Source organism: Lutra lutra, chromosome X (assembly GCF_902655055.1).
Source record: "Lutra lutra chromosome X, mLutLut1.2, whole genome shotgun sequence".
In the NCBI taxonomy this organism is placed as follows: Eukaryota; Metazoa; Chordata; class Mammalia; order Carnivora; family Mustelidae; genus Lutra; species Lutra lutra.
Window position 1 is genome coordinate 82,310,540 of NC_062296.1, and position 12,816 is coordinate 82,323,355.

Sequence of the window (12,816 nt, forward strand, 5' to 3'; positions counted from 1 at the left end):
TGTGCTGGCACCCTGCTCTGTGGGGAGTCTGGTTCTTCCTCTGCCCCTCCCCTGCTGGTGTTCTGTCTCTCCCTCTCTCAAATAAATCAGTAAAATCTTAAAAAATAATCACCACCCTTGTGAAATAGGAACTGCCATTCTTGGGTCATAATAATGATCATTTATAGAGGGCTTCTGTGTCAAGCATAGTATTAGGGACTTTACATCAGTTATTGACCTTAAATCCTACAATAAATCTTGAAAGTAGTTATCATTTACCCCATTTTAAAAAAGAGAAAATTGAGACACAGAATGTAAAAACAGCTCACTCAGGACCACACAGATAGTGGCAGAGTTAAAATTCAATCCCAGGTCTGTCGATCCCAAAACCTGTTCTCCTAATCACTCTGTTCAATCCTGCCTCCCAAATAAGTATTCTGTAGTCATAGTAACAATGTGAGAGTAAAGAAAAACTGCTTGTGATACGATGACTTCCACTTCTGAAACCTCTCATAACATATGATGTAAGTACATGACTATGTGGAAAGAAAGGATTCTAGGAAACAGAAAGTTACTAAGGGTAACACTTTATTATTAATGGATATCCAAACTGGAAACATTTTGTCAATTTTTAATTTTCATGCTTTGTCAATTTTATTTTAACACAGCTTATATTGCTGTGTGGATTAAACTAAAGATTTGCATGGTTTTTGGTGGGGGGGGGACCGTTAATCATAATATCTTCATGAGAAGAGCTCTCATGTTAACATTTTAATTTTGCAAATTAGATAGAAACTAAGGTACAGAAAGGTAATAAGACTCTGCCAAGTTAGACAAGGATGAGACTGCAATCACATTTTATTCAAGCCTCTTAACAGTCTTAACTGAACTCAGTCTAATTAAAAAACCCTATGTCAATACTGATGAGGGAATCAGTGATCCAAATAAGGCAAGCCTGCCTCTCCACTAATTCTTTACACAGGAGAAATCTCTTGGAGCTGATTCATGGTGTTATGCAATTTTTCACCTGATACGCAGCTGATTATTATGCAATGTCTTAAAATTACTTGGTTCACTTTCTCAAGATGTGGTTCCTAACTACTGTATTAGTTTCTGTAAAGGAAGAAGCCATCTGCTCTAGCTCACCAGGGTATACTCAGCTCCTACTACAGGACCTGACATATAATTATCTATTGGAAGCATGAATCAAACAGTTCCCGACCACATATGTGTGCAGGACACTGAGGCTATGCGTTACCGCGTCTTGTATGCAGTCTGTCAGCACATCCTGTCCACTCTCTCTTCAAAACATATCCAGAGTCCAACCCCTTCTGAGCACTTCCTCTTTAGGGCCCAGGGCTAAGCTACTATCATCTCTCACTGGAATCGAGCAGATCCTATCTCGTCTCTCTGCTTCCACACTTAGGTCAGCCCCTCCAGTTTATTTGCAACACACCAGCTGGAGTGACACATTTCGAATGTCTGTGCTGCAGCAACTCTGGGGTAGGAATCAGGAGACCTGACTTCTAGATCTTCATATTCCAGCTCTATGATTGCAGTCAAGTCCCTGAACTACTCTTGACCTCTATTCTTCATCTGCAACATCAGGGATTTGGACCAAATGCTCTGAAAATATCTCAAAGATCACTAATTGTACATGATTCTGACTTAAAATTATGGGAAAAATGGCTAGTCACCAATGTCGATCCAATTATTGATGTTTTAGTAATTATATATACCACAGTCAGTGTCAGTCTTAACACTTAATGGTAGATTATTAATTGGAAGACACTTAAGTTTACGCTTGAGCTCCACCATGTATGGAAATAACTTATCGTCAGCCACATTAGATACAGCTATTTTTGGGTGCTTGACTAATGTGTACAATTAATATAGATCTTGCATGAGACAGAGGCAGAAAGTCTAAACAGGTGAAAAGCAGAACCAGGGCAGTTCCTGCTCCTGATGCTTCTATTTGGCAAGCTGTCAACGTCTGGGTGTCAGAACATGAAACGTTCATGACTGGGAAAAACAGGGAACAAGATTTTCCTTCTGAAGACTACTCAGTGACAAGGAAATTACATGTAAAAGAAAATAGAGAAATAAATAACATAAAAATAATCACCTCTATGAAGAATGCATAAAACCTAAGAATCTCAAATGAGACCACTGTATATGGCATGATAATGCTGTCAGCAATGACATGACTGAATTATAATTACTGAAAAATTTCCCTGGCTATTAACTTACTGGCTTTACTTAGAAGAATATGAAACTAACAGCTTTTTCTGGATACCTTTATATTTAGGTTTGTTGCTCTGATACATTGTACAAATTTTCTCATCATGAAACTTGCCATGTCAGTGTAATTCATTACAAGAATGCTAGCTTTTATCTAAATAGCTTTATGGCTAAAAGTATGTTTATATCAAGCTTTTATTCTGAGATTTTTGCTTTTAGAGAGTAGACAAATTCTCCAAGACAACAACTTCAAATGTTTCTACATCTGCTAGTTTTGCTGCAGTTTTCTTGATCTGGAGATTTTCTTTTCTTACCAGAAAATCTTTCAAAGGGAAGACTAGATAAAAATAAAAGATAAATTTAGAAAGTTTTTAAAGTCACTTTATATGCAATTAATTTTATAATGTAATAATTGAGAAAGATAAACCATACTCTTTCTCTCTTCCATTCTGAAACATCCAGTGGGACATGATTTTGAGATTAAGAAAGCAATACTGTTTTTATCTAACAGAAGGGAAAAAAGGACTTGGTGGGAAGTTTTTCTTTTTTTTTTTTTAAATTCTGTGTTTGCAGCAGGAATCAAATTATCATTAAGCTATCAATTTAGATGGCATTTTCCAAAGTCCTCTCTGAAGTGCTATGCTCATCTTGTAAATGAGAAAACTGAGTAAGAGAGAGAAAGCAATTTATGCAATCTCAGATATGAAAAATTAGATTTCTACAGGGCCTGATGTGTGCTAACACTTTTCCAGAACTGGTTGCCTTAAATGCACCTAGATGATGTTGGACTTGATCTCAGCCCGGTGCTGTGGACATTTGGGGAGTACAGTTGGAGGAAAGATACTAAGAATATCGGTGAGCTACCATACTGCCAGACCCTGCATCAGATGCTCCACATACACTGTTATCACAGAGAGTCAAAGCTCTTACCCAATTACAAAAACATGTGTGGGTGGGGAACACAAAGGAGTAGAAAACACAGTAACCTTAAAAATACTTTTATAGCAAACAAAGAAGTGTATTTCACATGGATGTTTCTCATGGCTGACATCTGATAAAAAAGGAGGTTGTGATACTAAAACTCAACTTCATGAAGGATCAGTTCAGCAACTGGCTAAGGTAACATGGTCAACGTCTTGGCCTTATGGTACTCCTCCTCAGAGTACACAAAGGAATTCTTTAAGGAATTGGTGAATGCGTTGTATTAAGTGGAAACCTCTTTAGGTAAATTAGATGTGTTATCCTAATTATTGCTTCTCTTAGTCAATCTCTTGATTGAAGGTAGATAAATGATAGTTGGAAGTTTTATTTTCCAATATGTGTTTTGGAAAACTAAGCCAGTGTGCTGTAGGGATGATACCTTCAGAGAGATACACTGTACCTTGAGGTCACTCCAGATTTACGATGATTTAGAATTTTTCACTTGACCACTGATTCTCAAGCTGACTGTCACTAGAGAATTTGCAAAGCAGATTTAATGTGGTAGATACCTACAGTGGCCACAGAAAAGGAAACATCAATGTGGTGGCTTCCTGTTGTGTCAACTTAGCAAAGCGGGGAACTATGTGTCTCAGAATTCCCTTCTCTGTATGGTTCTAGCTAGGGCTGGCCACAAATCAATTTGCATGAATTTTGGAGAACACAAGGGAGGAGGCAGCCTGGTGCTCTGAAGGCTGGCACAGGATGTCACCCAGTGCTGCAGCTCACACACATTGTCACTGCTCTGCTGCCTGTTGGTATGGCTCAGCAGCTGGGCCCACAACTTCAGCTCTCCCAAGTCCCGGACCAGGAGTCTGTGAACTTCCACAGTGGAAGGCACCATCTGCGTTGCTAAAGTTGGAGGCAGGGTTCCAGTTTGTACTCATGGGTTCGAGTTTATCTTGCTCTCCCTGGCTTCACATTCAGATTTTCTTCATGGCCACTGGCTCTGCTGAAGCATCTTAACCAGCTCCTCAACTGAGTGGGATCTATTCTTCCATATTACTTAGTGCTTCTTCTTCCCTGATTAGACCCTAAAGGGTACACTCATTAATGCCCAAAGAGGACATATGTTTTAGTCCTAGAAAGCTTTCTGACTTGCTCATCAGAAAGTAAATTCCCCTCCATGTAGATAAATTAATTTCTTTTCCACATGGCATTAAGAATAATTACTATGTGCCCAGCAGAGTGGAGAAAACCTTTATACACAATGTATGATTTACCTGTGAAATAGCTAGGTTAAGTAAGTATTATCATCTTTTCACTGATGAGAAACTGAGGTTCAGAAATGTGTTTCGTTTATACAGCTGGCTTCAAGCTCATGTTGTAGAAGTACAGCATGATTCTCGGCCATCTAAATCATAGAAAAGGCAATTCTCTTCTTTAATGCTGAGCCCTTTTACTCAGAGGTTGTTGGATACAAGAACCACTATCTCAAGTCCGCTCCAAATTTATGACAATAAAATAAAGTATAAGAACATAACTTAATCTCCCATTTCTTACAGCAGGAAAGGTTGCATCCAGTTAGTTTAAAATTATTTATATATTAAGAAAAGGAACTGAAATACTGATCTATTTCTCAACATTCCAGATGGTTTTGGGATCAGGTCTGTTAGGATCCTGTTCTTGGCCTAACCTGGTTATTTGCAGAGATGTTCAAAAACAGATTTAGCAATACCATTTAGAACTGAGACTCTAGGGCACTGGGTGGCTCAGTCGTTAAGCCTCTGCCTTCGGCTCAGGTCATGATCCCTGGGTCCTAGGATCGAGCCCCACCTCGGGCTCCCTGCTTAGCAGGAAGACTGCTTCTCCCTCCCCTACTCCCCCTGCTTATGTTCCTTCTCTGTCAAATAAATGAATAAAATCTTAAAAAAAAAAAGAACTGGGACTCTAGGTTGAGTTTGTGTACTTTGGCCCACTGCCAGTTGCTGTCTGAGCCAAAAGCCAATGAAGGGTCCACGGAGGCTGCAAACAATTTAGCACTGTTCTTGGAAAAGTTTTCTGCAAGAAACTAGAATGTAAAGTGGTCATTAACTTTGCCCTAAACTTCATTCTCATATAAGATATGGGCCAAGAGACACAGACATGGAGTTAAGAGGAATCTTTGTATGACATTTAGGTATACAGCAAATCATTAGACTTGTACTGTGGAATCAGGGTGTGCTAAAACTGTCCAAGGGGTAATATATTTAGGAGTTGGGTGAAGAAAATAATGTGATATAGATTATAATTCTTCAGTCAGAAGAGGGTAAAGAGTTCTAGGGGTAAAATAGTTTTATCTGGATTTTAATTAAACTTGAGATGTTTGATTAAATGAGTTATGGTGGTGAAATAATGTGGGTAAGATGCTTATGGGAGCAAAAAAGACCTACTGCCAACAGAATATGAAGATATTTTTCTGAGGCTATAAAGCTGGAAGACATAGGTCTACAATATGAGAGAATGGGGCTTCTTTGATCTCAGTGATCAAGGAAAGTATGTCCCCAAATATTGACCTTAACAACCAAGCCGAAGACTTCTCATCACAATTGAGTTTTCATTTTATTTTTTCACAGGCAACAAGGAATTAGTAATCATATTCAAACTTAATAAATTTCAACTTAATAAATTCCTAATTTAATTCTTTTGAGTCCTGTTTTGTATGATGCCTCAATAATGAAGCCAGATTTTGTGTTTTGCTTCCTGGCAGCCATTATCTAACCAGGAACTAGCTGAGTGAAACCCATATTTGTTCAAACATGAAATGGAAAAGACTGACTTCAGTCTAAAGTAGGGCGTCTTAACAGTTTTTGATTGTGGCCCCCTAAGACATACCAACAGATTCCACGGTCCATTGGTTCCCACTTTATGACTGTGTAAGTACTGTTGGGTATGGATTATTCAGAGTATCATTTCTGGAAAATTGTGAGTGATACGAATCACAACATGCTACACGGTAAAAGCAAGCAACCTCAAACAAACGAAAACCACAAGTGATGAAGTGTAATGGTAGTTTATAATGAAAATGAAACAGAAACTGAAAACTACAGATAACTTAAAACAAACCCTAATGACATATCCTTATAGCGTTCCTCCCGAAAATGGTGGGAACCTGAACCATCTACACTTGTGCTTGTGCAGTAAGAGTGTGACTGCACTGTCAATTACATGGATACTAGACTTTTTGGAGAAACCGTAAACTAGAATATTTGGTAAACTCTATTAATGTATTATTTTATAATTATTCAATTTATAGCCTCTTAAAATCAATAGTAGGTTATTAGTAAGCAGTACCTAGTCACAGATGAAAATGAAAATCTGTGTAATATGATGTCTTATTTGCACATAAGAATCAAAGAAAGGACCTCATTTCTGCATCAAGTTTCACCTACTAGGAACACTGTGCCAAAGATAACCTATATGTGGAGAGTCACTGCTCCAGTAAAATGGCCCAATAGGAATGCTTTTCACAATAGGCAGGGGTTTACTAAATTTGACATTAACACTCTAGAAACAATCAAGTCATCCATAGGAATCAGAGAGTACATACAAATATGAATACAATAATGTTTACAATGGATATCCAACATGTCTTCATGCGTCCTGATAAAAAGAAACATCACGTCACAGTGTACTATGGCTGTTCTCCAAGTGGGTAAAGTAAAAATGCAGAAAAAGTGGTTGTTATAAATAACAGTTAGGTCAGAGATGGCTTTTTTAGACACTAAAATTTAGTTTCATCTTACTGTCATTGATCCTGAAACAATGGAGCCAAGTTGGGTAGCGATTAGACAAACCAACCTTCATGACTAGATAAATTTAATTATAAATGTTTATGTCCTGAAAATACATCATACTTTGCATCATTGTGATAATAATAGCTCTGTCTTCTCTAATTGATGGTAAAATACTTATGAGTAGAAATGGCTTTATTCATCTACAGATAGGAAATTTGGAGCCAGACTGCTTGAACTCACATTTCAAAGTGAGTTTGAAATGTGAGTTTTCCTTACTTGTGGTCACACAGCTAGAAAGTAGCAGAATGCTACTTACCACAAGTAAGGCAAACTGTGTATTTTGGTTCTGCAAAATAGATATAATAACAGTAGCAATCTCACAAGGTCAATTTGAGGATTCAGTGAGATAATGTGTATAAATGTTTAGCAATAGGAACTTAGTAAGCAATCAACAAAAGTCAGCTACTATTAATAGCAACACTTGCAATATTATTATTAGTTAATATATATTCCACAGCACTTAGACTGGGCTTTACGGATGGTTGACACTACTAGAACTGCTATAGAGTTTCTGTTAAATTATGGTTTCTGTTTTTTTTTGAGAGACAATGTATGCAAAGAGGCAGACTGCTAATGTTCAAAACCCAGCTCTATCACTTACTATTTATTTAATCCATATGCCTCAGCTTCCTAATCTATAAAATGGGGTTAACACCAGCACCTTCTTCATAGAGCTGTTATGAGGATGAAATGAGTTAAGATTTGTAAATTACTTAAAAGAGTGTCTGTTTCATAATGTTCGTCTACTCGTAAAATTTTAAAAATGTCTTTTAACGGCTCCCCACCTCCTTCTTCCAGGGGTTTCACCAAAAATACCTTCACAAGTTGATGAGGATGGCTAAAAGTATTTATAAGAAGTAAAACAACAACTGAATGTTTGCCTTTATATCCTAAATAACTAAGACAAACCACATAAGTGTTAGCATGTTATGAAAAGAGTATCCAGATTTTTGAACACCTACTTGAAATCTGTTTTGAATAAGCCATCTAAAATCACATTAATCAGTTTATGAAAGTATACCTGCATGTTGTCTGGATCCATTATCAAATTTTGCTTTTTTCGGCATCTCAGCATATATAGCATATAGCATATAATTCTGTTTATGAATTTAGCTTAGCAGCTTTAATGTGAGAACAAGTTGTCATATGTATATCTTATTAAGAAAAAAAAAGACCTGAATCCAAACATTCTTTATCTAAAAACTTTTATTACTACATTTGAATTTCTGTCTCCCTTTCTCTCCCCCCAACTCTCCCTCCCTCCTTCTCTCTCTCTCTCTCTCTCTCTCACACACACACACACACACACACACACACCTGCTGCCTGCCTTTTCTTCCTATGCTTTCAAGGTCAGATGAGGGCTTTGGCAGCTAACAACTCCTGCATTTTCAGACAGAGAATCAGTGAGTAGGTAAAATAAAATTATCGTCTTTTGAAAAATACCCTAAGGGGCGCCTGGGTGGCTCAGTGGGTTAAAACTCTGCCTTCAGCTCAAGTCATGATCTCAGGGTCCTGGGATCGAGCCCCGCATTGGGCTCTCTGCTTAGCAGGGAGCCTGCTTCCTCCTCTCTCTGTCTCTCTGCCTGCCTCTCTGCCTACTTGTGATCTCTGCCAAATAAGTAAATGAAATCTTAAAAAAAAAAAAAAGAAAAGAAAAGAAAAGAAAAATACCCTAACATGCTTGGCTGACAGGTATATCGTGACCTCCCTAGTGAGATGGCAGTGATAGAAAGAAAGCAAGTATGAGCTGGAACTGAAACTGAGCTGGAGTAGAGGAGGCGGGGTGGGGACTGATGGGGAGCTAATCCTCTTGCCCTAGTGTCATCTGTAAAGCAGAGAAGTCTTGTAAATCAACCTGATTAAAGGTGCAAACTGAGACCTGCTTTGATAGGAAGCCCAACATGGTAAGTGTAAGTTACCAGGTACTTCCAATACCCTTTTAAACGGGTGGGTAGCCAGTGGTAGGTTGCACATGGTCTGTCTTCTGTAGCAGTAAACCAAGCCAGATGCTCCTTGGCAGAGGTGCCAGTATGGGCAGGGTTCCGATTATTGGAGTGAAATGGAATGTTAATCGATAAACCAAGGAAGAATTTAGTTATATGGACTAGATAAACATGACAGAAGATATTCAGAGTCTGAGGGCTCTCCCCAGGCACATGGGACACTGAGCCTATGGTAATAAGTTCCTGGTGATTTCCACTATGATTACATTCCAACTGAAGGCCTGTTCAGGTTGGGCACATGGAGGTGGCTGTTTGCAGGCTGAGGACATCAACTGAGAGATCGTGGGAATGACAGTGAGCTCCTGTCACATTCACTCACTTATTCATTTCTTTGTCTTATGTTTACCGAACATTTATAAGATACTATACCTATATTAGGTGTTGAAATAGAGTGCTGAACAAAATGGAAAAACTTTCCTTTCTTGTCATGAACATGGACATGTCCTCCCTACTATGTATAAGGGAGAAAGACATTAAACAGATAATCACATAAATAAGTATATAATTATAAATCATAAAAAAGGTTTTGAAGAAAATATAGAGGGTGCTAACAGACTTAAGTAGGAGAAGCTGATTTAGTTTAGAGGGTAGTGGTCAGGCAAAGCCCTTCTGTAATTTCAGGTTTAGATGGGAGTCAGCTGGGGGTAAAAAGGGGTAAAAGCAGTTTCAGTACAAGGCATAGCATATCACAAAGGAAAGAGATAGCAAATACTAGTGGATGGTCAGTGTAGTCAGAACATAGGGAGTGAGTTCCTTTTAAACAAGTTAAGGATAATATATATACTGGAATAACAAATATATGAGATGAATAAAAAACTGTTTTATAATACCATAAACTTCTCAATTTTCTTTGTAAATATATACACATTTCTGCTATAATTGCTAAGAGGAATGAGTCAAACAGTGAAAGCAAACTGTATTTGCCTTGCTTTGTGTATTTTTATTGGGCTGCTTTCCAAAACAGACCAATGGGTATTTTAACCTAGGTCTGTTTATGGGGAACCTCACTTCCCCTCCCCCCACATCCACAATATAGTTTTTTGGTAAACTGTTCAAAGGATATCTAATGTTGATATAATCCTGTTATTAAATTCAACTAAATTTTGTCTAAATGTGAACTCAGACCACAGGGAGCTAGTATATTGCAAGAAAGATAACAGCCTATGAAACTCAGGATTCAATCTTCAGAGTTTTCTTCCACTGAAATCTTAGTCCATTAAAATTAGCTGTGTGATCCAAAGGAATAATTGGTAAGAATGTTTAGTGGTTCCTCATGAAGGTGATTAAATATTGATATTGATCTTGTGTTTTGGGACAATTTAATATAAGGAAAAATCCTTTAATTTTTAACTAGGTGTGTATAAACAGATTAAAAAAACAAAGAATTCCTGTGAAATATAAGAAACAATCATTTAAGCATATGTTGTTTTGTCTCCAAGGTCCAGACAATTTTAACTATAATACTCCATAGTCTGAGCAATAGATTATGCCAAAGAACTACTTGTGGTTTATAACAGCAGCAGATCTGTATGTTTTTCTGAACTTAATGAAAAATAGTAACAGAGCAAAAGAGAAATCTGGGTGCAAGTTAATCCAGATACCGAAAATGTTCTTAAAATCAACATATGAAGGCACATGCTTCTTAAAGTCAAGTTTTTTCAAAATTCATGCAGTTAGTCATTAAAGCATGAATTCATTTGTGTAAGGAATGCCTACCATGCATAGAGAAGCAGGGTAGAGTGCAAAGACCACTCAAGTAGGTGATCTGGGTTCTAGTCCTTACTTTCACATTTTTTTGCAACACAGCTCTGCGTAAATCACTTAACCTTTCTGAGTTTGAGTTTTGTCATTTGCCAAGGTGGTTGTTGTGAGGTGTGAAGGACAATCAGTGCGGAAGCTCCCTTGATACCTATGAAGATGTTAAGTAAGTGCAAGGCTTAAAAGGTCCTCAAGGATCTTAGAGCCAAGTGAAACCCCATTTTCTCTTTGTGGACATTGGCTATAGGCATTTGAACATTGTTTAGGCATGTACTTTAGGGCTAACAATTATTTAGCTTCCTTTATTTTTTTAAAAGATTTTATTTATTTATTTGACAGACAGAGATCACAAGTAGGCAGAGAGGCAGGCAGAGAGAGAGAATGAAGGAAGCAGGCTCCCTACTGAGCAGAGAGTCCGACACGGGATTCGATCCCAGGACCCTGAGATCACGACCCGAGCCGAAGGCAGAGGTGCAGCCCACTGAGCCATCCAGGCACCCCCATTTAGCTTCCTCTAAACCAGAGGATAGAGTTAGAAAGTGTCAAGACTTCTACTCTAGGATTAGCGGGTCAGTGTTACATGGGAGGACTCTCCCCAGCCCCGACAACTAATAATATTCCTTACTGTATGCAGTTCCTCTGTCAAAAGCTGAGATAAATATCATCTATCTGGGAAATGCCTTCTTACAGACTCAGGTCACATAATACAAATAGGGAGCAAAAGCAGACTGGTTTCTTTCTTAGAATAATCTAGAAGTGAAGCTACTGGACTTGGTTCTTGATACATATAATGAAATAATAACCTTCAGGAAAGTGGTAACAATTTATACTCCTCTACAATACTCAATCCTCAAGATATTCCTCATTACCAGTTTGATTCACCATTTACTATCTTCCATAAATTAATAACTCAAATCCACAAGACTCATCTATTTTCCTTCCTCCTACAGTCTACTCCTGTCCAGATGTGCTTGACAAGATGGCAAAGGCTGAGTGTTTAAATGTGCCTTCAATGGCTTACTTCTCCTCTTAGGATAAATCCAAACCCTTTAATAGTTTACGTGCTCTGGGTGAAGTGGTCTCTTCCTCCTTCTGCAGCCTCATTTCACACTACCAACCTCCCTCTCAAACAGACCACCTGTCCCTTATGTTTAGGTCTTTGTTTGCACAACATTACTTATGACTGGAGCACCAGATTCTAGAGGGAGCTCAGTATTCAGACAGAATTTCTGACTAGTGACAGCAAAATTGGCCCCCTTCATACAGCTAAGAGTACTGATTTCAGACTGACTACAAAATGACTGTGGCAAATACAATCATTTGATTTGTCAGTCACTTAGGAGAGCAGGTTTTGATATGGGCACTATCTCTTAGAGAGAAGAGGCTTGGGGGGGGGGTAGAGAATGAGGACCTAGAAGAGCTCATTGCTCTCCTACTTCCACCCAAATAAATGGAAATATTTTTCTACACTCTAGTTTTATGAGAGAGCTTTAGAATAGCTAAGCAGAAGATTTAAAATATTGGCTCAGAAAAGTAACTCAAATAGGAGCTATTTATCTTTCATACCTTGTATACCTAGATGGTACACCTTCTACTGCATTGACAGATTAAGCATTTTGATACTGTGATCCAAATTACTTTAAAACTTGCAATCCATGTTTTTCAAGGGCTCCTAGTAAGATGCTATAGTTCCACTGGCACAACAAATTCCCTTTTAACCAAAATGGTGTACAATGGGTTGATTTTGTCAATTGAATGTTCTGGCTAATAACATTCTCAACCTCCACACTGTCACTATCCTAGTTTCTCATCATCTGCCTGGCCTGGGCGTAATGGCTCCAACTTTGATCTCAGACCTCTTGCTCAGTGCTCCTCAACATAGAGATCCAATAGGCCAGTCTCATCATTTGAGTTCCCAGCTCAAAATTCTTCAATAGTTCTTTTTTTTTTTTATCACTGCTAGAAAGAGCCTAAGTACTTGTTTATAAAACTCCTGATCTAACTGTGGCCGACCTCTCTAGGCCCATCTACTACCCCTTCCCCACATGCTTTCCCTCAATTTTTAATGAACTGGTCATTC

At 38.2% G+C, this 12,816-nt stretch overlaps 1 protein-coding gene across 5 annotated transcripts in view; it reads right to left on the reverse strand.

Annotated features, from left to right (window-relative positions):
• Positions 1–12,816, reverse strand: part of CNKSR2 (connector enhancer of kinase suppressor of Ras 2) — a 282,715-nt gene that overhangs the window by 73,034 nt on the left and 196,865 nt on the right. The window lies entirely within an intron of this gene.